This window comes from Aethalodelphis obliquidens, unplaced genomic scaffold (assembly GCF_003676395.1).
Source record: "Aethalodelphis obliquidens isolate GAN/ISIS:26980383/991018 unplaced genomic scaffold, ASM367639v1 scaffold87, whole genome shotgun sequence".
Lineage (NCBI taxonomy): Eukaryota > Metazoa > Chordata > Mammalia > Artiodactyla > Delphinidae > Aethalodelphis > Aethalodelphis obliquidens.
This window is the reverse complement of record NW_020838031.1, coordinates 3,310,124-3,333,402: the sequence shown is the minus strand read 5'-3', so window position 1 is coordinate 3,333,402 and position 23,279 is coordinate 3,310,124. Positions and strand designations below refer to the sequence as shown.

Here is a 23,279-nt window from a genome sequence, read left to right as displayed (position 1 = left end):
CAGCCGCTCCACAGCATGTGGGATCTTCCCGGACCGGGGCACGAACCCGTGTCCCCTGCATTGGCAGGCAGACGCTCAACCACTGCGCCACCAGGGAAACCCCACACCTCTGTTTTGACGTACATCCTAGATTGTAATCATCCACATACATTTGCTCCCTCCCAGAGCGAGGACGCCTTCAAGGTCAGAGCGTGCCCTTGATAAGTCAGTGAGTGAACAGACTTCTCCCAGGGTGAGCTGCAATCCGCCTTGTGCTTTCCTCAGGCCACCATCGAGGCTGGAAGAAATCAAAGCGCAGGGCTCCCAGCGGGGCCTGCAGAACGGACGCCGCCAGCAGAAAGAGTAAGAAGACCTAAGAAGCCTTCCTCTCCTCTCAGGAGCCCACGCGCGTGCGCAGGGGCCTTGGTACCGATACCTCTCAGCTGCTCCCACCGCAGGTTATTCTAAACCCGCTGGCACCCTGGCCCTACACTGAGGAAGGAGAAAGCCAGAGAGCAGAGCGGTCCCACGAGGAGCATGACAGCAAGGGCTGGTAAACGAGAGCTGCAGGGGTGAAGGGGCTGGAGAGATGACAAGTGTCTACCTTAAATGTACGAGACCAGGCATCAGAGTGAAGGCTAGTCCATAGGACGACCAAGCAGCAACCCGAGTCAGCAAGGCGGGGGGGCCCATGGCCTCAGGGATCCACCAGGCACACCCCCAGATCCCCAGAGAGGGGTCTTACTGAAGTTCAGGGAACTGCAGTCACTGAAATGCCCTGCAAAATCTTGTGTGTGGGTGCATTTGCATGGAAATAGGGTCCACAGATTTCATGAGATTCTAAAAAAGCCTTGTGATTTTAAAAAAGAAAAAAAGGGATTAATGTGCATATGAATCACTTGGAGATCTTGTTAAAATGAAGTTGTGGTTCGCACGCCGGGGTGGGCCCGAGACTCTGCCCTCCAAGCAAATCTGGATGACTCTGATGTTACCGGTTCACAGCCCGCACCTTGAGTAGCCGGCATCTGACTGGGGGCCCTACCTGCTGCAACCTAAAGCCTCCGGATGGCCACGCCGCCGGCACCCACAGGATTCAGTGTGACACTGACTGATCTGGATTTTAGTGCATGCGACAAGAAACACCCGACACGAGACAAGCGCAGACAGGTATTCCTGGCACGTCCTAAATGCCTCTGGAGTTTAGGACCAGCTCATGGTGAATCTGGAAGACCTAGAAGACTGCCTTCCATCACTGCTGAAAAAAGATAGCCTGGAGTCCCAGGTGTCTAGGCCCTTCTTGTTAGTTCAGAAGGAAATCCAGCAAAGAGAGAGTTTTCCCTCATTCTGGCTTTCACCAACCGCCTCCGGGAAGCTGACAAGAAAAGCAAGGATGGTCAAGTGACCTCGTTTTGTTTATAGAGAACCTGCGTGGTGCTGAATATCTATGCCTATGAAAGATCAGATTAAACCTTCCCGGGCAAACTGAAGCCCGGCGGGCAGCAAGTTCCACTGGCAAACACTGGCCATACGGAGCGAGTCTTAGCCCTGTCGGCCTGGCTGGGCTTTCAGCCACCAAGCAGGGCACTGACGGCTGAGCCGTGCTGAGATCCCGTCCTGAGACAGGAAGTCTGCCGGGGAAAGTAGAAAGCCCAGGATCTGACAGCCAAATTGGGCATCAGCAGCTCCATCCCCAGTACACAAAGTACCATAAAGGCTGAAATCCAAACTGGTCTAAAACTAGCACAATGAAAATATTTCCTTCCTTCCCTCCACCGGAGAGCAAAGCAGCTGACATCAATATCCTCCGGGCACAACTGACTTCTCCGAGTTTACATGGAAAGAACGATTACACAACTGCCCTTTCTCACCATCAGACCCACCGTCCCAGGAAAGAAGGAAGGGGAAGCAATTACACTGTTGCTGAAAACCCATAATGGATATGTGATTCCGATTATTAATGTGGAAAGAAAGAGACAGACTGCTGAGCTGCAAGCAACCACTAAGTGAATCTGCACGAGATTCTGAGAGGGGGATTAATGTTTTGTTTTCTTTTCATCTCTCAGCCAGTCATTGGAATGTGACCCCAAACTTTAAGCACGGCCTGTCACATCCTTATCAGTATTCACTGCCACTGCACTGTGGTCACATTATCTCCCCTGGATTCCCAAGTGACAGGTTCCTTGCCGTAGGGGATTGTTTTCTCTTTGCCTCTAACGGGGAGGCCGGTGTGGCAGGGAACTGACTTGTCAGGTGCAGGAAATTAACTAATTTTCAAGACAACAGAAAGACATTTTGTAGCAAATATTTACTTCTCTGTTTCTTTCCTACTGATATCGAACGTACATTATCTAATCTGAAGGATGCCGGATTTACAGTCCCTCTGAACAAAGGGATGTTATGGCTCATTCTAAAGAAATAATGCCGTCAATTCCTTCAGTCCCTGGTGAGAACACTACTGCCGCAGGAAGTACATTTGTCATAAAAGAATAGAATGGACACCGAGAGGTGCAGGTAGAGAGGAGAGTGTGAGATTCCTCTGACCTTATATGACACCCTGAAAGCCCGTTCCCCTATACCACTTACCTATCCATCGAATTTCCAATTACTATCCGGCTCAAGGTCCGTATAAACATGGCAGCTTCATCCAAAGTGGGCCATTAGAACTGGAGATCCCCGGGGGGAAGGCTGGGAACAGGGATGCTGCGTGAGGAGGAGACCTGTGTGTATCACCCTCTCTGTGCCTGGTGGGGCTCTAGGCAGTTTTCACGCATTATTTCATTCCATTGTACGATTTCACCATGAGGTGAGTATTACTACGATGATGCTCTCAACTTTACAGATCGGCGCAGAGACTCGAGCTTCTGCTGTTTGCTCAGTCGCCCGGCTAGCTAGTTGGAGGAGCCGAGACTGAATGCCATCCCGAGGACAAAACCCACGACCTGATGGCGCCAGAGTCTCACTCATCTTATGAGAAATATTTAGTCTCCCTTCTCCACCTGGGAAACGCGATTTCCTATCCTATACCGAAACCAAACCAAACACACGGGGACTCATTTGACTACTCTCAAATACACTGCCTAAGACCCACAAAGCCACTCTTACTCTTAGGTCATTTTTTGGTGGTAGATCTTTGCCCATTTTTTTGTGCAGATCTAGGAACATTTCCCTTGAGATGACAAGAATAATCGTAGTTGTTGTAAATGGTGACAACGTGGGCATTCATTATCATGTACAAAACTGAGCATTTCCCTAGGCTGCCTGTCACAAAAACAAAGGTTTCAACTGAAAACGATTTAAAAATTCTATATACATACACACACATGCACATATGTGTCATGAAACACTTTTTTATCGAATCCTTATTATTCTTTCCCGGACTCTAATATCCAGCCTTTTTCAATAATAATAGCAATAATCATTATAATTATTATTATGTTATAAATAATATTATTATTGCAAATAGTAATAATAACGGCAACAAACATTTACTGAGCACGTGCCATCGCCGGTGAAAACAGGCTTCACGTATCTCATTTAATCTGTGCAACAGCTCTGTGAGGAACATTTCTATTCTCTTTCTTTTTATAAACAAGAAAACTGAAACTTAGATTAAATAATTTCCCAAGGTCACTAAAGTAGAAAGGATAGAGGAGGCCTGGATTAGATCATGTGACCCAGAACCATCTTCTTGGCCGCGTATCGTCCTTCTTCCCAAACCCCCATCGGTCCGGGTCCTGGCCAGACACTGGCCCTGAACCGACAGCGTCTTCCAGCTCTTCGTCCAGCTCATGTGCTACCTTTTCTTGCCACCTTCCCTTGACCCCCTCCACGTGCAGAACCAGCGGGCACTACCACGCTGCCTTAGACCTCAAGAAGCAGCCGTGTCTCAGCCACAAGACAGGGCAGGTCTCCCTTCCCTGCCCACCCAGCCCGGTGTCGGGTGCCCCGTGAATGCTACACATTCCCATCCCACAAGCCCATCCACGGGGACCATGGCTCTGTCCCCTCCCCACCCAACAGTGATGAGAGAAACATTGTCAAGATCTTCTGAGTGACATTTCTTCACACCCATAACAGTAATTTTGCACTTTCCCCCTTTTCTCTGGTTTTGTTATGCTCAAGGAGCCCCCAATCCATCAAACCACACTCAAAACGCTATTTTCTAGTATTTTAATCACATCACCCGATTTCTTCACCTTCCCCGCACATCCTGTTCTATGTGCCCTGGTACAAGTGTAACTTACTTTAGAAGTAATTAAAATGACAGCATTTATACAATATATAAAATAGAGGTGGCTGGTTTAATCACAGAAGGGTTGACTGCAAAGTTCTTTTAAGTACTTATCTCTCCTGACAGATTTATCTGTTTGTTCAAAGATCAGTAATGACTTGAGTCTGTCAGGCAGACTGGGGTCAGGCTGCTCAGGTTTGAATCCTGGCCCCGCCCCTCACGAGCATGTGACTGTGGGCAAGTGACTTCACCTCTCTATGCCTCAGTCACCTCGTCTGTAAAGCGGGGATAATGACAGCATCTGCCTCACTGGATTGTGAAGATAAAATGAGTTAAAATACATAAAGCGCTAAGAACAATGCCTGGGCGTGATGGGTACAACTACCAATACTTGTGCTGTCATCACCGCCGTCACCTGCATTACAAGGCCCTCCGGCATCAGGGCTCTGTGTGCCAGTTATGAGTTCACTGCCTCTCAGCTCCAAATCTATGCCTCACTGCCTGCTTGGCAAACATTTAGCTGGGCCCTTTAAAAAATTCTCCTTTGTCGGTAGAGGGACGGGGGGAGCCTTTCTAAGAGGAGGCAGTTTCCTTCCTTGTTCCAGTGTGCTCTCAGCAGCCTCCTAAGGGGATGGCTTGCCTAGACCCTGCCCCCAGCGCACACACAGCTGCTGCAGTGCCCAGCTCCCGGAGCACCTGTGGTTTCCCAATTCCCAGATCTTGCCGTGGGGCTGGTTTCCCCAGCGCTCGGCTTCCGTGGCTTCTGCTGAACAAGGATGCTTCACACACAGCTTCCCCCGCGTCTGGCTCCTGCTGTGTGGACGGCTTCTCCTGCACAAGCCTCTGCAGCACGCACAGCTGCTCCGGCACCTGCGTGTCAGCGGCTCCCAGGAGCCAACCGTTTCCCTGCAAACTCCTTCAAGCCCTTCGTGAGCAGACTGCCTCTGGTGAGACAACTCCCCATGAATAATCTTCTTTGGAACCCTGGAAGGTGGGTCCCAGAAAGTTCCAGGTAGACGCCTGCCGGCAGGTGCACTGGTGCAGGACTCGGCACTCCAGACAGCATCGTCACGCCCTCTTTAAGGAGGTCTGCATCTTAGCCTGGGGGCAGGGGTTCCCGATCTTAGCCCTGTGGGTGGTGGCTAAGTTCTCTTTACTTCTTCCTGGTGGATCCTCCATTACTCCAATCGTTTGTTGTAATGAATAATTCTTTGCATTATGCTATCCGTGTTCAAGTTACTTGTTTGGGTTCTGTCTCCTGATTAGATCCTGACTGAAACACTCTCTGTCCTCATCTCCTTGCCCTTACTGGGAACCATCCGGTACCCTCAGCCTTCTTTTTGTTTCATGCTCTCCAAGTCGGTTCTTGTCTTAAGATTTTTTTTTCATTTTCCAGAATGTCCTGAAATGACACCAAGCCTTCACATGGCTGCTTCCTCTGAGTCACTTTCCAGAGTTTGCAACCTGCAGTTTTCCAACCCAGGCCCTACAAACCTCAGTCACCATCCAGCACATGGGCCTGTTTCACTTTCTTCACAGCACTTATCACTGCATGAATTATCTTATTCTTTCTTCCGCCTCCTTCCCTAATTAAATGCAAGTTCCGTGACAGCAAAGACTGTGCTTGTATTGTTTACTACTAGAGCCCCAGGGAACAGTTGTCAGATATGAAAGCACTTGATAGAGAGTTGTATTAAAAAGATGAGAAGGAAGAATAAGAAAGGTTTAAAAAAAAAAAAAGGAGGAACCTGGTTCCCAGCCATAATGCTCCTGATCTAATGAATTGCTTCCATCACCCATTCTCCCAGTCACTGCTGCCTCAAGTCCTGGAAGCACCACTGTCTCTTACTTCCCACACTCATAGATTATTTTCTTTAAATGTGTCCTTCCTTCTACTCTCTCTTCTCCTGTAGTTTCATCATTCTCCATACATCAGTCCTGTCTCTATGAACTCAGGACTTTATTAGCTCCATCGCCTCCTTACTGGCCTCTCTAATTCCAAGTTCCTTCTCTTTTTCAATCTATTCTGAATAGCGTTGACAACCAGTTTTTCTAAAACACTGCTTTTCATTGAGCCCTCCCCTCTTCTTTACAGACCAGTCGTTACTTGTTTTATCCAGCTAAACGTATTTGTCTCCCTTCTAAGGCCCCCCTATGCTGGCTCTGTGCTGAGTGACAAGCTGCACTGCCCATCTAGGCACAGCAACCCTTCTGCCTGTTCACACTGGTTCTCCCTGGCCCCATGAATAAGCCAGGCCACCCCCGTCCCGGAGCCCACTCACAGGGGCTCTCCCCGCTGAGATTCTGGAAGGGGGCAGCTCAAACTCTCCGCCCTACATTGGCAACCATGGGATCACTTGATAATCTCCTTCTCTCACCTCCTCTACTCCAGAAAACATCTGAAACTTTTTAATATAAACCTATGCTGTCTTTTCCTCATCTTATCCAAAGAAACGCGTAAGCTCCTCAGTTCTCTGAGGCTTCAGGTAAGGTATTGAACAAGTATGGGGAACGATGAATGATGAACAACTGATAGCCTCCTGGTTGAGGATCGATGTGAGTTCTCGGACCTGGAAAACCTGCCTTGGGGTAGTCTAAGATCCTGTCCCGCTAGCAGGCTCTAAGAGACTCATCTGACCCAAGTCACAGTCTTTATCATCATTCACGTATTCAATCTAATATGACACATTTTGCATGTACCTCGTATAAAAATTTTTCTTTGGAAGAAAAACAGAAGTGAGAATTTTTCACAAAGGTTTTTGTTCTGTTTAAAGGTCCTCCTCCTGTCTATTTTCATCCTGTGTATGTTTTGTATTTTCCTTCTTTCGAAAGTGTTAAGAAAAAAGACTTTCTTTGGGAAGAGCTACATCTTTCCGCACACTTCCACCCCTGGAAAAAAGGACCCGAGGAAAGAACACAGGTGCCTGTTAGGTAAGGGTGTCAGTCCCATCAGTTCAATAATTCAAGGCTCTTGAGCAAAGAGAAATTAATTTTTAAATTTGCCATATAACAAAAACAGGTGGAAAACAACAAAATGCCCTTCAATGAAATAGGGTTAAGCAAATTGTAATATGTGTACTTATTGAATGTTAATTACTATTAAAACCGTGGTTAGAATTGTCATGTAGTAACATAGAAAAATACTTTTGACAAGCCACCTGGTTAAAAAAAATGGTATTTCCAGAATCAGTATTTGCAATTAATTATAACTGTTGTGAGTCCTGGGAGATCTTGGGGGTGGTACAAGCCAAGTACGAGGAAGAAAATAAAAATGTCAGCACAGAATGGGTCGCAAACAGAGCTCTGCAAAGTTGAAATCTAGAGGATTCTGGCTCCCAGCTCTTTAGGGCTTGACCCCTTTCTGATCAAATGGACTGCTGGCTCAACACTACAATATGTGTGTTCTATTTCCTATTCTCAGGAAATTTTACATTCACAAGTCATCTTGGCAGGTGTAGAACAGCGTGTGTAGTACTGCACCTTTCGTCTAAGAGAGGATATAAATATATACGGCTATGTCGTTAAAAAGCAGTGGAAGGATAAAGCAAAATTGAATTAAAATGGTTTCCTGTAGGAGAAAGTCAGGAAAAGGCTGAAGAGAGGGAAAGACAGCTGTACTTTTCCGATTACACCTTGTTTAGTACATTTAACTTTGGGCCATAAAGTTTGTGTTATGTATTTGTTTGTGTTGCTAAAAGAAGCAACCACTCACTTGGTTATACAGCAGAAACGAACACACCATTGTAAAGCACTTATACCCCAATAAAGATGTTAAAAAAAAAAAGAAGCAGCAACCGCTAAAATAAAAGGCAAAATAATAGAGGTGAGCCTACTGTGCACTGAGCCAACTACGCATTGAGTTGACGGTCGAACTACACCCAGGGGAGTTAATTAAAGTGACTTTAAACCTCTGTAATTTAACCGTGCATCCCCGGTGGGATATATCCTAAGAACAAAAAGAACTCTTAGGTTGTTTTCAGTTACCATATTATTAATAAAAATGTCGGTATTATTATTCTGAAACCATACACAAAATGGATATACCAAATATAATATAATATATATACACGTATATATAGTCAGATATACTACGTACATGTAATCAAATATATTTCATAATAGAGATAGATAAATATATAGATAGGTATAGAATTCTTTTAACGATATAAGGAATAAAATTTTTCAGCATAAGGGAAAAGAAATACCCGTATAAAATCAAAGAAGTAAAACTATGTAACCCTGAACTTGAACTGGAAATAACAGTGTGAATCTGTGATATAATCTGTCTGAAAAAAAAAATCCTAGCTCTGTCTACTGAAAAGTTCAAAAATAATGATAATCCAGTAGCTGTGAGCAACCCCAGGGCCCAGTCTGTGGTCTCTAAGTATCATTTCCTACTAAGAATAATAAGAGCTCCTTGCAGAAAATGCTGATTCTAGATCTGGGCCATGAAATGTGCAAGATGAGCCTGAAACATCTTGTTCAATCAGAAAACAAGGAAGCATTTAGGTTGATGTTAAAAGATTCAGGGGCCAATTTGAAAGGGATCTCTGCCAAAGATGGGAAAATTTGAAAAAGAACACTTTCTGCAAAGAATTGAAACATAGCAAATATGTTAAAAATCCATGACTTCATAATGCTACACGCACACACACACACACACACACACACTCTTTCTGTTCACCTTTAGAGGATTCTAGAAAACCAATTATTATTCTGAAACAGGTGCATAAAGAGAAAGAATCAAACATTTCTTTCCTTTGTCGATCATAACTCAGGACAATTAAATAGATGTTGAAGGAAACTTTGTTTTTAAACTCTGAGACATTTACTTACTTTCTCACATCACGAATCGTGGATTATTATGAGTGAAACTGAGTGTCTGTATCTTTCATCTCTTCAGGAAAGCAGCACTACTGAGTGCCTGTGACATCCTATGGAGAATTTTAATCTTTGGTCATAGCATTAAGAGCTCCCTGTCTCACAAACCCACAGACCCTCTCTGAAATAACCTGAAGAAATTTCTTTTCTTATAGAAGAATTTTATGTAAAAAAATGATGACTGTGATGGAATTAGAATATGACTATTTCACAATCCACAAATGAAATAATAAGTCTAGTCAATAATGACCAATTTAGGTATAAAAAGCTGATGGAAAATCTGATACAAAGAGGGCAGGTCTCCCAGTCCTGAACCCAACAACCAATCTCAACACCACAGGAGAGAAAGAACAGATAATATTGGCTTCCTTATGTAGAAAGTAACGACGCTATCAGTGAAGCACTGTGACAATAAAAATCAAACCTCAGTGTAATCAAACCTATAGATCTAACTACCAGTTTATAGGAAATACATGGGAAAAAGAAACATGTCGATGAGCACAAGGACACAAGTAGCCAAACTCTGTAGGACAAAAATACCGGTTAATTCAACAACAAGAAAGTGAAGTAAAAGGAGTAGGAACCCGTAGGTTAAAGAGCCTTGACACATTTCTTGATGTGAATAAGCCACGTGTCAACATAAAATCAGGAGACAATTTGGGAAAACTGGATATCTGATGATAGGAAGAAAGTCTTGTTAATGTTTTTAGGTGTGATAATGGTATGACGGTTATTTTTTTTAAGTCTTTATCTTTTTGAAGATATGTGTTGACATATTCATGGGTTAAATAAAACGAGATTCACTTCAAAATATTCCTGTGGGGGGCAGGGTGGATGTGGTAGGCTGAATAACGGCTGCCCAAAGATGTCCATGCCTTAATCTTCAGGACCCATGAATGTTACCTTATATGGCAAAGGGGACTTTACAGATATAATTAGGTTCAGGATTTGGGGATGGGGAGATTACCCTGGATTTTCTGGTCAGCGCAATGACGTCGTCCAATGGTCCTTGTGAGAGGGAGGGAGCAGGGTCAGAGTCAGAGGAGAAGGTGATGCAGAAGCAGAGACTGGAGTGATGTGCTCTGAAGATGGAGAAAGAGGCCACGAGCCAAGGGCTGCAGCTGGCCGCTAGCAGCTGAAGAAGCTCATGAAGCAGATCCTGTCCTGGAGCCTCCAGAAGGAAGCAGCCCTGCCAACACCTTGACTGTAGCCCAGCGAGACCCACATCAGACCTCTGGACTCCAGAACTGGAAGACAGTAGATCTGTGTTGTTTCAAGTTGTTCACGGCTCTCTGTCTCAGCAGTGATAGGAAACTAGTACAGTGGGGAAGTGGAGGGGAGTACAGCTGCAATCAGTCCAGCCATGTACTGAAAATTGTTGAACTGGTGAGATGTGCACATGGGGGTTCGTTATAAGTTCTCTAGTTTTGCACGTGTTTGAAAATTTCCACAATAATTTGGATTTTTTTAAATAATGTCTTACTAAGGGAATTTAAATCAAAAAGTTCATTCTTAAGACACAGTTTTCAAGTGTCATACCTCTGTCCCACACCCAACTCCAGAACGTTGTGGTAACGTTAGTCTTGGAGAACGAGGCGCTGAGGGGGTTTGAGACAGACAGATTACACACCCACACAGTAGTCCCTGGGGCACCTGAGGGAAGGTGCTTGACCTCTGCCAGCCTCAGCCCCCTTATATATTCAGATAATCACAGAGCCTGGAGCTCACTGGCTGGTTGGGAGGCTTCAGTGAAATAATCCATTTAAAGTGTTTCGTGGATTACCTGCATACAATATCTCTTAATAAGGGTCAGCTACTGATATATATCAGCATTGCATGTCATTCCTACAAACATTTGAAGAACGTCTCCAGTCAGTCTCAATCCTAATTATCACAATCCTCTAAAATGTATCTGTGAGAAAAGACACATGCACCCCAGTATTCACTGCAACACTATTCACAATAGCCAAGACATGGAAGCAACCTAAATGTCCATCGATAGATGAATGGATAAAGAAGATGTGGTATACATACACAATGGAATACTACTCAGCCATTAAAAAGAAGGAAATAATGCCATTTGCAGCAACATGGATGGACCTAGAGATGACCCTACTAAGCGAAGTAAATCAGAAAGAGAAAGACAAATATCATACGATATCAGTTACATGTGGGATCTAAAATAGGACACAAATGAACGTATCTATGAAACAGAAACAGACTCACAGACATTGAGAACAGACTTGTGGTTGCCAAGGGGGAGGAGAGGCTGGGGGAGGGAAGGATGGGGAGGTTGGGGTTCGCAAATGCAAACTATTATATATAAGATGGATAAACAACAAGGTCCTACTGTAGAGCACAGGGAACTATATTCAATACCCTGTGATAAACCATAATGGAAAAGAATATGAAAAAAGAATATATATATATATGTATAACTGAGTCACTTTGCCGTACAGCAGAAATTAACACAACATTGTAAATCACCTGTACTTCAATAAAATTTAAAAAACAAAAAAGAAGCACCCCTAAAAGGCCCTGCTGGGTGATGAATGAGAGCTACAAAGTTATCTTTTGAGGCTTAGCATAGAATGCAATCACAGAAAATTCTTCCAGCTCAAGAAATGGCATCTTTACATTAGCAGCCACAGAAGGAAAGAACTGCTTTCCTCCCTGAGGTGTTTGTGATCAGGGATTTAGAATCCACCCTGGGGTGAGCTCCCTGACAGAAGGGGACATAGCACAGCACAGAGAGCGTCTGCAACTCAGTGCTTGCCGCTTTGCAGCTAATGTTTGCACAGCTGCTGTACGACTCAGGGTGCTGGCAGGGAGGGATGCGGGGTCGGGGAGTGAGGAGGAGAAAAGGAGCAAAAATGAGTCGCAGACAATGTTGTGTGTAATATTTCGTCTAACCTACATTTGCCAAGGATGCTGCAGACCTGTCACCTCACTTTACGTGAGCTAAGAGCACTGAGCAGAGTCTTAAAAATGACTGCACACTGAAAGTGAGCATCGCAGAAATTCCAGGAGGAGCTCTACTTCTATTAATCATGCGTCTGAAGCTAACAGGTTCATCCCATGTTAGCAAATTAAACTATCACACAATCTTGACAACGCTTCCTTAAATCGTTAAACGTCTTCTCATTTTAATTAATGACAAATTGGATATCTACCTGCTGGGGTTTCCATTGATACAGCAATTAATTTTTCTTTAAGATTTCTCAACTCCCTGCCAAAATGCATCAAAAACACTCAAGCTATATGGTTTCTCTTGAGCTTGTAAAAATCATCTTAGGGCTTCCCTGGTGGCGCAGTGGTTGAGAGTCCGCCTGCCGATGCAGGGGACACGGGTTCGTGCCCCGGTCCGGGAAGATCCCATATGCCGTGGAGCGGCTGGGCCCGTGAGCCATGGCCACTGAGCCTACGCATCCGGAGCCTGTGCTCCGCAACGGGAGAGGCCGCAACGGTGAGAGGCCCGCGTGACGCAAAATAATAATAATAATAATAATAAAATCATCTTAGTTTGGACATTCCGTATTGATTAGTCATTATCGCCTTTTTAAGAATGTGACAGGCCCCTTGAAACAGGCACATCGTGAAGCACACTGGCATATCTGGGGGACAAGGGCACACGGGCCCCCAGAGCACAGTGGACAGAACGTCCACTCGACGGCCTCCCCAAGTCCAGGTTTACATAGTAATTGCAATGGAATGGCTTTCCTCCACCTAAACCAAACGGAGAAAGAAAGAGGAATCCCTGGGCATCTTGCCAGGCCTCAGGCCTCCTTAAATATTGGTTGATTTCTTAATTGATCTCAGTGGGCAGAATGATCATATCATTGCTTTAAAACACACGCTTTGGGAGGAACTGGACAAACCACAGGGGAGTCTGTTAGCAGAGCCTTCTGTTTTAATAGTCAATCTCCTATTTGCTATCAGACAAGATCACGGCCATCTTTTTTATTTTTCAGGCCATCTTTTCAGAACAGCCCCACGTCCGATGAAGGGTTGAAATATCAGTGACAGAAAATGATGCCAGATGACCAAGACCTTTGGTCCACACTTTTAGTTCTGACGCTGCAGTCAAAAATCTGTCTTCTCACATACAGATGGCCAACAGGCACATAAAGAGATGCACAACACCACAAATTATTGGAGAAACGCAAATCAAAACTGCAGTGAGGTGTCACCTCTCACTGGTCAGAAAGTCTACAAATAATAAATGCTGGAGAGCGTGTGGAGAAAAGGGAACCCTCCTACACTGTTGGTGGGAATGTAAATTGGTACAGTCACTATGGAGAACAGTATGGAGGTTCCTTACTAGAGTTACCATATGACCCAGCAAAACAGAGTTACCATATGACCCAGCAATCCCACTCCTGGGCATGTATCTGGACAAAATTATAATTCAAAAAGGTACCTACACCTCTATGTTCATAGCAGCACTATTTACAATAGCCAAGACATGGAAGCAACCTAAATGCCCATCGACAGATGAGTGGATAAAGGAGATGTGGTACGGATATGCGATGGAATCCTACTCAGCCATAAAAAAGATTGAAATCATGCTATTTGCAGCAACATGGATGGACCTAGAGATTATCATATTAAGTGAAGTCAGACAGAGAAAGAAAAATATCATATGATATCACTTTATGTGGAATCTAAAAAAAAAGGATACAAATGAACTTATTTACAAAACAGAAATAGACTAACAGACATAGAAAACAAACACATAGTTACCAAAGGGGAAAGTGGGGGAGGGATAAATCAGGAACTTGGGATTAACAGATACACACTACTATATATAAAATAGATAACCAATAAGGACCTACTGTACAGCACAGGGAACTATAGTCAATATCTTGTAATAATATATAATGGAAAAGAATCTGAAAATGAATATATATATATATATATATATATATATATAACTGAATCAATTTGCTATACACCTGAAACTAACACATTGTAAATCAACTATGTTCCGGAAACTATACTCATCATTAACTGAACATTTCAGGGGAAAAAGTTATTTCTGAGTAAAAATTCATTACTAGAGTTCTTAGACAATGGAAAGTATTGTAGTGAACGGTAGCGCAAATGCAGACCTCCAAAGTTTATTATAAATTCTACCATTCACATAAACTTTTTCAAACATTACTTAGTTTTATATACGTATCAGTCATACTTAATGTCTAGAATAGAAAACGGCTGTGGTGGTGACTCTAATCCCTATACAAATGTTACCAATATTTTCCCTACCCTTGTTTTTCCTTCTTTTTTTTTCCTACTTTCTAAATTCATGCCATCTTCTTGTATTTTATGTATTATTTTTCTGTAAGTATGTATTTTTATATGTTTAACCATTATTATTTTAAGTATACTGAAGGATTTTCTGTTATAAGATGAAATAAGATTAAAAATGAAATGTGAACAATCAATGGTTACATATTAAATTAATGGTTATGTAGACCTTTGTAGAATTAACTGCTTTAAGATTTCTTATCAGTTTGAACTTCAAAATAGTATGGTATTTTAGATCCTTGTTTCCCCTGGAAAATTAGACAGTATAGCCAAATTGCTTCAATATTCAAAAGTGGGAAAATCTAACAACAAATACTTTCACAAAGGCTTTCGTGTACATGATGTGTAGGATCAATTTATCCAGTTTTAGAAGGAAATGTGGACTTGCGGCGAAAGACCAACAATGGATGAAGCCACAGTATCTCCTGGGTGGAAGGACAGAGCCCTGAGTGGGCAATTGAGGTGAGAAGGCAGAACAGGGACATAAAAGGAAAATTCATGTCCCAAGACAGGGCGATCAAAGGGCAGGCGAGAAGCAGACGGGAGACAGGACAGGAGCCAGAGGACAGAGAAGTCCCTGTGGGCTATACCTCCTCAACAGAGTCTGAAAGGACAGACAGGAGTCAACCCAGTAGAGAGATGGCTTATCGGGAGGGGATGAAAAGGGCTGATGTACTTCCAGCCTCTGCATCCTGAACGTCTCCTTCTGCTAATGAGACAGAGACAGAGAGAGACAGAGAGACAGAAAGAGAGAGATAGAGACAGAGAGACAGAAAGACAGAGAGAGATAGAAAGACAGAGATAGAGACAGAGAGACAGAGTGACAGAGACAGAGAGACACACACAGAGAGAGACAGAGAGAGAGAGACAGGGAGAGAGACAGAGAGAGCTGGCACAAATACAAATAGCTCCCAGCTGAGAACAGAGGTGAACGCAGGAGGGTCACGCCAAACAGAGGAGGGAAAAGAAAGAAGCTGAGAATCTGCCTTTCTGAGACGCAGAGGAAGAAAAAACAGGGCTGAGGCTGTGAAGACGGGGTGAGCGAGGCTCTGGGCTCCCAGAGAAGCAGCGGGGTCTGGGGAGGTACTAACATGTCTGGCTCATGCCTCCTAAGAGGGGAGAAGGGACGCCTGGGTCAGCAGCAAAACAATACAATAAAAATGCGGAAAACAGAAGCAGGTGTCCGCCCGCGCTTGGTCGCTTATCTCCTGGCCGCCATTTCTTATAGTCACTTCCCCCGGCAGCTTTCGAAATAAGGTCAATGTGGGTTGAAAACGGATCGTTCCAGGTGCACCGAAACGTCGAAATCGCCTGGCATAATTCGGAATAAAGAACATTCTATATGGGATCCCAAAGAATTCTAGTCATCGTTAAACTCCTGTTGGGGTGCTGGCGAGCAGCGTCCAGGCTGCTGGGAAGCACAGCTCGGTCAAGTTTGGAATGTACCCCTGGGAGAAGCAGCCTCCCGGGCTTTCAGCTGTTATGCCTTTAAGGGCCGCACACCCGAACAAGGCTCGCGAATTCTGGCCTGAAGTTACCAATAGCTCCACGCGGTAAATTCCCTCTCCCCCGTGCCTTTTGTAACTCTGCCCATTCCCTCTTCATGTCTCTGCCTCTTTCATCTTCTTTGTGCGTGAGTGCCAACTCTTCTGTTAGACAATGAACTCCTTTTTTTCCTTTGTGGACGTGAAGACAAAGACAGCTGCCGCATAGGCTGGTCACACGCTGCACGTGACATCTGATTCAGTCATTGGAAAACAAGCGAGTGTTAATGTCAGCACTGTCTCATCAGTGAGAAAATTACAGCCATGCGCTCTGATTTTTGTTTCACAAATTGTATGCATGTACTACTACACACATATATAAAACAGGTTCAAGGACAAACCTTAAATGAGTGAAATGAAAAAGTAAAGCAGAAATTCTAAAATGTTCTTCCCACATCCTAGTGGACCACTTCGTAGGCAGCTGCCTTGGAAACTAGTGTTCCAGGGACCCCATCTTCAGCCCTCATTCCCATCTTCCTGAGATCGTGAGCAGGTGGTCATCAACACTTGCTTGTAGTCATGACTGACCGGCTCCAGGTGCCTTCGGTGAGGGGACAGACCTTGACCTCTGAGGCACACTCCGGGCAGCGCACTGCTCCCACTCTAGATGGCACGTCCTCTGGGCAGAGAAACGGTGCCTTAGTCTCTTGATGTCATCCGTATGGTACACTGTGCTGACTTAGACAGAAGGTCAGGACAGCACTGCCCAACAAGTACTCTCAACTCCAGGAAGCTGTGTGCCTCTCAGGCCTCGCTGGCTTCTGGGCTGAAGGCAAAGCCGTCCAGACAGACCAGCTGGGAAGGTGATGGTGCCCAGGCAGCAGCCACCACGGCTCTCCCTCCCTGCTTACACCCCGCTGGTCACTGAGCAGTGAGTCCCCTGAGCTACCATTTCCTGGCAGGCTGTCCATATTGAAACTGCAAGATAATGAGAAACTAAACATTAATTAAAAAAGAAAAAAGAACAAAATCACCTTTAGAAAAATATATGTCTCTAAGTAAATTTCAGGTAAGACCAATGAGTTTTTAATAGTTCCCTCTAAAGGTAAGAAGACCTCTGAGAAAGTCTCTATTTCTATAGTCAAAACAGACTTTAATGATTTTTGTTTTCTTTTCTGATTCTGAAAGTATGATGCACATTCCAAAACAAAAAAAACACTCGCTTGAAAAATACAGAAGCGCACAAAGAAACAGAAATCCCCTATAATCCACTAAACTGTGCCTACAGTTTGTGGCAGTTTTATGTTTAACCTTAGAAAAAATGCTAGGAAAAAAAAAGAGAAATTTTCCCATCAGTCATGCATACAAGAGACTCTGTGAGTTTAAATGGAGCCGTAGGGTGGAGGGCTTGGTGCCCACGAGCCAGAGATGTGAGCTGGCCATTAGACAGTAATAAATTTCTCCGGTACAATGGCTAGATACAAGATATAACATAGGATCAGTAAACAGTGTAACCCATCTACAAGACTTTTGCATATTCCTTTTGCCTCTTTGAGAAAAGTGGCTACCAGAGAATACGAATACTTGAGAAAATAAATACCACATCTTCTATATACAACGGAATATTACTCAGCCATAAAAAAGAATTCTGCCGTTTGCAAAAGGTATAGACCTGGGGGGTATTATGCTTAGTGATTTAAGTCAGACAGAGAAAGATAAATACCATATGTTTTCACTTTTATGTGGAATCTAAAAAATAAAACAAGTGAACAAATATAACCAAAAAATAATAATAATTGAAAAAACAGAAATTCAAGCAAGGTTCAGCTGTAAGGAAAAATGAGCAGGGCCAAAATATCAGGCTTAAGTACTACCTCCAGAAACAATAAACCTCGGGGGTAAGAAGAAGTGGAGAAAGCTCTTTAAGAGTAGATTTTTTTTTCCCTTTTCTATTATATCCCACTGAGATCTGATGTCAAGACAAATGGATTTCTGGAGCATTACATCTTCTTAGGCTGCCTTGACTTTTTGAATCAAACAGTTGAAAATAACATTTCAAGATACAATGGCTATTTATCCATTCATTCTTTTTTTTTTTTTTTGCGGTACGTGGGCCTCTCACTGTTGTGGCCTCTCCCGTTGCAGAGCACAGGCTCCGGACGCGCAGGCTCAGCGGCCATGGCTCACGGGCCCAGCCGCTCCGCGGCATGTGGGATCTTCCCGGACCGGGGCACGAACCCGCGTCCCCTGCATCGGCAGGCGGACTCGCAACCACTGCGCCACCAGGGAAGCCCTACCCATTCATTCTTGCATTAAATATAATTTTATTGAAATTGTGCCAGACAGCATGCCAGCCACTTGGAACACAGAGCAGGTGAGCATCCTCAAGGATCTCGCAGTCCAACGGAAGCAGACAGAAGTCAGTGCGACAGACTGTTGTCAGTGGCTCCTACTGTGAGAACCAAGAAGGAAGCAGGAGGAAACCAGAGAGGCTTTGTAGAGAAGATATGGTGCTGAGCCGTGAGGTGAGCGTGCACCCAGGAGCTGGGAAGGGGAGGGCTCCCCAAAGGAGCTGCTGGGGGCGTGAATTAAGGAACTGAAAGCACAGGCTAGTCTGGGGCACCGGGCACCCAGTGAGGGTGGGGACCCCAGAGACGAGGTGGCAGTAGGCTGGAGCCCCTTCACGGGGAGCCTGGGGGCCTGATGAGGACTGTGGGGTTTATGGTGGACGCAAAGGAGCCTAGAAGGATTGTAAGCAGGACGGTAACGAAGTCGTCCTGGCTGCAGGGGAACAGTGCGCTGAAACCGTGTGAGCCCAGAAGGGAGGCTGTAAGATGCTTTACTGACTCAAGTCAAAGGTAGCAGCGGCGGGAATGGAAAGGAAAGCAGCGAGGGAGTGGGTCTGTGGAATGATCACGACCCTGTAACTGACCGCAGCCACCCTCCGGGCTCTCTGGCTGTAGATAAGGGGAAGGCGGGACATCCCTGAAACAGGTGGGGAAAACATCCACAAATCCCAACTCCTTTGTAGAAACGAGGAGAAGCAACGTACATGGATCTAACTTACAACTTGGATTATTTTTTCCATCGGTTCATTTTCTTCTTGAGAACAAGGTGTATTTGCCAGAGGTCTGTTGCTTCTCTGCCCCTCACTGATAGAGAGATAATAAGCCAGCTTCTCCCCAGCCTCTAAGTCACTCCCTGATCGTAAGGCTGGATGTAAAGGAGAGAATGTCACCTCCTCCCGATCCACGAACTTCCATTCAATGCCTTGTTACTGAAGGGGAATTTTCCATTGGGACCGACACATATACATTATTGATAGTATGTATAAAATAGACAACTAGGGGCTTCCCTGGTGGCGCAGTGGTTGAGAGTCCGCCTGCCGATGCAGGGGACACGGGTTCGTGCCCCGGTCCGGGAAGATCCCACATGCCGCGGAGCAGCTGGGCCCGTGAGCCATGGCCGCTGAGCCTGCGCGTCCGGAGCCTGTGCTCCGCAACGGGAGAGGCCACAGCAGTGAGAGGCCCCCGTACCAAAAAAACAAATAAATAAAATAAAATAGACAACTAATGAAACATACTGTAGAGCACAGGGAACTCTACTCAGTGCTCTGTGGTGACCTAAATGGGAAGGAAACCTGAGAAAGAGGGGATATATGTATACATAGAGCTGATTCACTTTGCCGTACAGCAGAAACTAACACAACGTGATAAAGCAGCTCTGCTCCAACAAAAATTAATTTTAAAAAGGGGAATTTTCAAAATAAATAGAGTAACTGTGAAATGTTTATTTTTCAATTGCAAGTTTGCGTGTTTATACATGTGGAAGTGGATGTATACATGCATAGGTGTATATATGTCTATATTTATTCTCCTGTTTAAGAAATAAAGAGTTTATGGGTGTAATTTACAAATAACGATTTTACTATTGATCTATTTACAATTATACTTGACTGAATAGATACCCTGAGTACATAAAGTAGCATAATTGAGATACTTTTAAGTACATCAAATATTTGGCAGCTTTAACATTGTTTGATAGCAAATGAAATCATGGTTTTAAAAATCAGGTTTTATAAAAACCTTCTTAACGTTTCGATGAACATTCAAACTCAGAGGGAAATTTCCTTTTTTATATAACTCAGATTATTAAAAGGCAAAGCTTCGTTTACTATATACTAGAAGGCCCTATTTAATATCTGCCCACTTTTTTGTTCCGTACCGTACAGGAGATCCTTCTGAGCTGCTGATAGCATCAGTTACTTCCTAATTTCTAATTCATTTGACTTTTTTGATAGAGAGGGAGACACTGAACCCACCCCAGTTTGTCTCAGTACTTGAGTCTCCAGGTCTCAACAAAGATATTGTTGTCATTTAGATTTGTCTCCAAAATCATGACTGGCCAGATCTAAAGCTCGCCGTGGCACTGATGATCAAGTGTGTCCTCAACAACTTTCTAACGGGAAATAAGCATTCTAGTCAATTCTCAGCAACTCTCTTTCTAAACCCCCGTAAGGCCCAGCGATGCTCCAGACAGTGCAAATAAATAACAAAGATTTTCATCGGCATCTATCACCTTGCTTTCGTCAACATCTCGCAATATTAATTGAGCAGCTACCATGATGCCAACCACCAAGGGCTAAAGACTGGTTTTGTGTTTTAAGATGTTGATCCTCTTGAAAAGAAACATGACTGAGGCAGCATCGTGCCACCGTCACGCCTCAGGCCTGCTGGGGAGGGCAGTTCTGTCCCAGGAAGGAGAGCCCGACACTCACCACACTTCCGCCGCCTCCAGGCTGGCCTCCCGCTCCAAGGCAGCAATAACCCCCCTGTGCGCAGCTCAGGGCGCAGCAGTTCCCAGCCACTGTCTGCCCTTCTACCCACGGCCCAGGGGTTACAGAGCCTGCTGCCTTATCTCCTCTCTATTTGGGTGGTTTCAGCACAGCAGTTCAAACAAATCTGGGCCAGACCTCCTCACAGCTTGAAACAGCAATGGAAAGAGCCCTCAGGAAGTAGCCTGGAGGATGGGCCAGCCACCATCCTGGTCCCCGGAGACTGTTGACGGATCCCAAGTAACGAACATACGTGAGTCATGCAACCACACTGGCTGGAGAGGTGACGGAAATGAGACCGGGCTGTCTACAGATGGGCTGCATTCATTCAGTCATCTATTCAATCATTCATTCAGCAAATATTGTTTGTCACCTACCCTGTTCAGACCTATCAAATCACTGAGGATACATCCTGAACAAGACAGACATAATCTTCCACACCTGACGTGAAGCACTTTGAAAGCAAGAAGAATAATTCAGTGCAAGCACATGACTCAGTCCTGGGGAGTCACGGAGGGCTTCAAAGAGGAGACGTCTAAAACTTAAAGGATGCACGAGGCTTAGACACATGGAGGGCTGGTCAGGGCTGAGCTGGGAGAGGCCCCCAGGGGTACATGCCAAGGGAGAGGTGAAAGCCCGCACATCCATGCACGGGCCAGCGCGCCGTGGGGAAGGACACTGGCCCGTCTCAGGCCGTAGCATCGGACCTACTGAAGATTACTCCAGATCGCTAAATATTGGGTTGCACCGTAAACGAGTGCCATCTTTCTAGGTCGAAATGGTCTGATATCAGTAATTTCACATGGTTCAACCTAATACTTCCCAGAACAATAATCCCTTGACCATTTTCCCTTCTAAATGAGTTTCTCTCTCGAAAAAAGCCACAGTGGCATTGAGAAACATACGAGAATCAGTAGGACTGGAGTAGGGCAGTGACGGGTGGTGATGGTTGATTCCGAAGGACCCACAGAGGCCACGTGGAAGAACGCATGAGCTGCAGTGGGACATTTAGGCTTTATCCTTCAGGGGATGGGGATGCACAATGACCAGATTTGCACTTTAAGATGCTCACTGGAGATCACCTGGAGAATGGAATGGAAAGGGCAACACTGTACGGAGAAAAATGGAGAAAGCAGCCCTCACAGTCATTCAGTGAGAGAAGACAGACCCGCCCTAGCGTGGTGAACGCAGGTGGGCTGGAGGATGCTTCCAGGGGCCTAAGTGGCAGGACTACAGACTGACTCCAAGGGGGAGATGAGGGAAAGCGCGGTGAACCTGAGTCCTGGTTCCACACAGGAACCAGGTGGGAGGGCCTCAACAGGTGGGGGGTGGGGGCGTTCCCTGGACTGCATACACAGCACAGGGGCCTGGCTTGGAGGGAAAAGGATGAGTTCTGGGCATGACTGTTCAGCCAGCTCTGACGATCAGGACAGCAAAGATCAGAAGCAGCAGGAGGGGAAGGGGACGAAGGTTTGCTGACAGCTGACTATGAGGGTGCTTTATAGACAGCGGATAATAAAAGGCACACACCTGGAAGGGAGGTACCCACCCTTCTGTTTTACAGATCAAGAAATTGAAGGTGAATGCTTACCTGAGGTTAGGTAGCTGATAAGTGATAGAGCTGCTATTTAAAGGGGAACTTCTCTACCTATACCCACGTCTCACAGCTCCAACCTGCCACCCACTCACCTAACAGAACGCAGGGCGTGTGGGATGCTTACGGCTAAAAAACGGTAAGCAGAGTTAAGATCAAGAGGGATGTGCAGAAACCTGCCCCGGCAGAACACGCGGTAGAGGAGGACACCAGCCTCAGGGCAGTGCACCTGACCCAGCTGAGTGCCCTACTTTCTAAGGAGGAGAGACATTTCCTTAGAGGATACCTCTTACCTGCAAGCCCTCTCACCCCATACCTGCTCCAGGCCACCTTCGTTGAGGTTCCTCCCCACATCTAGGGCACAGGGCTCAGGGCAATACCAGTCAGTGGTTGGAAGAACTTGCTTTCCAAGCATTAGAATCAACCCTGCAGCACCTCACCTGCCCTGTAGAGCAGAGCTCAGGTAGGCAGCTGAGGGAGAAGCGGTATTTTAGCCGATGGCGTTACCCTGGCAGACAAAGGTTTAAGGCATAGCCTGTTTAAAGAGTTATTTAACAATTTCCAAAGTAGTAGCAAAACATTTTCCGTAGAGCTAAACGCGTCCCAGGGAGCAAAGCACATAGTACATTTTCCTACTTTCCTTAATTAGGAACAGATCCTGGTGGCTGGGATTTATTTTCACGAGTACACATCCACAAAAACCAGAAACACCTTGACGGGATGCAGCATCCCTAATGTTTCTCAAACCTGAATTCCTAATTGGGTTTAAAAAAAAAAGGCACAAGAATTTTTCACCCTTGTTTTGATTCAGGATTCAAAACAGAATCTAAGATGTGCATTCTTATACTGTTCTAAAACGTAGATAAGCTGGGTCAACACCCATGACATCCACTTCAGACATTTCAAAGAAGAGAAAGACAGACCAAGGCATGAATTTGGAATTTAACATACCAAGGAAGATTCTTCTTC

At 45.1% G+C, this 23,279-nt stretch overlaps 1 protein-coding gene and 1 non-coding gene across 2 annotated transcripts in view; both read right to left on the bottom strand.

Annotated features, from left to right (window-relative positions):
- Positions 1 to 23,279, bottom strand: part of DISC1 (DISC1 scaffold protein) — a 349,681-nt gene that overhangs the window by 49,181 nt on the left and 277,221 nt on the right. The window lies entirely within an intron of this gene.
- Positions 9,098 to 9,224, bottom strand: LOC113613440 (small nucleolar RNA SNORA25). The gene has a single exon (XR_003430263.1). It is a non-coding gene; the product is annotated as a small nucleolar RNA SNORA25 (small nucleolar RNA).